The sequence below is a fragment of the Gavialis gangeticus genome, unplaced genomic scaffold, assembly GCF_001723915.1.
Source record: "Gavialis gangeticus isolate Ggan-Ray unplaced genomic scaffold, GavGan_comp1, whole genome shotgun sequence".
In the NCBI taxonomy this organism is placed as follows: Eukaryota; Metazoa; Chordata; order Crocodylia; family Gavialidae; genus Gavialis; species Gavialis gangeticus.
This window is the reverse complement of record NW_017728994.1, coordinates 4281329-4283721: the sequence shown is the minus strand read 5'-3', so window position 1 is coordinate 4283721 and position 2393 is coordinate 4281329. Positions and strand designations below refer to the sequence as shown.

At 56.9% G+C, this 2393-nt stretch overlaps 1 protein-coding gene and 1 long non-coding RNA gene across 3 annotated transcripts in view; one reads left to right on the top strand and one right to left on the bottom strand.

Annotated features, from left to right (window-relative positions):
- Positions 1–2393, top strand: part of GRID1 (glutamate ionotropic receptor delta type subunit 1) — a 1431845-nt gene that overhangs the window by 822863 nt on the left and 606589 nt on the right. The gene's annotated exons all lie outside the window — the stretch shown is intronic.
- Positions 1–2393, bottom strand: part of LOC109287291 — a 16885-nt gene that overhangs the window by 8912 nt on the left and 5580 nt on the right. Inside the window, exon 2 of the long non-coding RNA XR_002094817.1 lies at positions 2030–2041. This is a non-coding gene — a long non-coding RNA (uncharacterized LOC109287291). The remainder of the gene's footprint in view (positions 1–2029; positions 2042–2393) is intronic.

Sequence of the window (2393 nt, the reverse complement as noted above, 5' to 3'; positions counted from 1 at the left end):
CACAAGCAGTGAGAATAGATTCCCCATGGTTGTGAGAATAAGGGGACCAAGAAGTACATCAACTGCTTTCTGGCATGTGACGGCACCCCCTCACAGATCCAGGCAACATGCACCAGCACTCATGGGCCTTCTATGAAGAGCTCTTCTCCCTGGATCTGGCCAATGCTGAAACCTGTCAGACCCTGTGGGAGTCCCTCCCACAGGTCAGTGTGGGCAACCAGGACCAGATGAGGGCTCCTCTTACTCTGAGTTTTCTTCTGCTCTCTGCCTGATGCCTGGCAACAAGGCACCATGCATCAATGGGCTGACCACAGAGTTTTACCAGGCCTTCTGGGATGTCCTCAGCCCGGACTTTGCTGTGGTCTGGGCTGAATCCATGGGAAGTGGGGAGCTTCCCATGTCATGCTGTAGGGCTGTGCTGACCCTCCTGCCAAAGAAGGGGGATTCCCCATGACCTGAGGAACTGGCATTCCATGTCCCTCCTCTGCACAGACTACAAGGTGGCAGCAAAGGTCATCTCACTGTGCCTGTGGTCCATGCTGATGGACGTGATCCATCCTGACCAGATGTACACGGTACCTGGATGTTCCATCTTCAATAACCTGTACTTGGTTCAGGACCTCCTGGAGCTAGCATGCTGGGAGGGCCTGTCTTTTGCCTTCCTGTCCCTGGACCAGGAGAAGGCATTTGACAGAATGGATCACGGGTACATCACAGACACTCTGTTGGCCTTTGGCTTTGGGCCAAGCTTTGTGCAGGCTTTCCAGGTGCTGTATACTTCTTCAGTGTTTAGTCAAGCTCAACTGGACCCTGACAGAGGAAAGGGGTGCATCAAGGCTTCCCACTGTCAGGCCAGCTGTATGCCTGGGCCCTGGAGCCCTTCCTCATTCTCCTGTGGAAGCAGGTGGTGGGGCTGATGCTCCGGGAGCCAATGGTGTGGCTGGTCCTGTCAGCATATGCTGACGATGTACTCCTCATGGTCCAGGACTCAGACAACCTGGTGTAGGTGGAGGCCTGCCAGGCATTGTACCGGGCAGCCTCCTCTGCTTGGGTCAGCCTGGTCAAGAGCTTTGGCCTGACGGTAGGTGACGGGTTGCTGGTGGGCTCACTCCAACCTGCATTCAATGGGATATGCTGGAGTGTGGGCTCGCTGCTCCACTTGGGGTCTACCTGTCCCCCACAGACCCCTACCCAGCAGAGAACTGGAACCAGCTGGAGGCAAGGGTGGTGGAGCAGCTCCAGGCATGGGCAAGGCTCCTGAGGTCTCTCTCTGCATGGAAGAGTGCTAGTGCTGAACTAGCTGGTCCTGTCCATGCTCTGGCACTGCTTACACACCCTGCCTGTGTCCCCTGAGGTCCTGGCAGTGCTCCAGAGACAGGCGCTGGAGTTTTTCTGGCTAGGTCAGCACTGGGTCACTGTAGAGGTCCTGAGCCTCCCATTGCCTGTGCATCCAGGTCCTGTGATTCTGCCTTCAGGCCCTGCAGTGACTGCTATACGGTGTCAGTAGCCATGCAATATGTGGCCACCTGAGTTGCGCTTTCCTCTGCCACTTCTGGGAGCTCCAATATGACTGGCAGCTTCTCGGCCTGCCAGATTTCTATGAGGACCTCCTCTGGGCCTCAAGGCTGGTCTCTGCCTCCAGGTTTGCCACAACAGTCACCCAGGGCACCAACCTGCTCATTGAGCCCCTCCTCTGGAGCCCCCAGCTGGAGATGCTGACGACAGAGGTGCCTCAGTTGTGACAGAGGCTGATCCTGGCTGGTGTCACCCATATTGGAGACCTCCTGGACTATGATAGGTGGTGGTGGGTGGACCCATCTGTGCTGGCCTGATGCATGGGTCTACACATGATATGTGCAACCTGCCATCTCATCCAGGAGGTGAAGTCTACCCTATCTCCTGATGCCCTTGCCTTGGTTGACCTGGTCCTGTGTGGTGGTGGCCCCTGCCCCTCCACATGTTCTCCAGCCCGCTGGAGTTTGTTGTGGGGCTGGCACCTTGCCCAGCTTCATGGTGCTCCCTTCTCCACCACCTAAGCTGACTGGAGGTCACCAGACCGGTCCATTTTTCCACCGTCCATCGCCACCACCTCTACATGCTTGTGTACTGCACTGTCCATCATACTGCTGTTATGTCCTGCCCAGCCATCAAGTGGCAGGATCTTCTCAGAGGGGGGTGGCTGGAGCACCCCGGTGGCTGAGTCTGTACTCCACCCTCATTCCACGAGCCACTGGGGACCTCAGCTGGTGGCTTCTCCATGGAGCCAGTGCTAAAGGTGTGTATGTGGTGAGCTTCATGGACACCCCAGTCTCCTGCCCCTTCTGTGGACAGAGGGATACTGGGGTGCATGTGACCCTCATTTATGCCAGGCTGCAGCCCCTCCACGTCCAGTA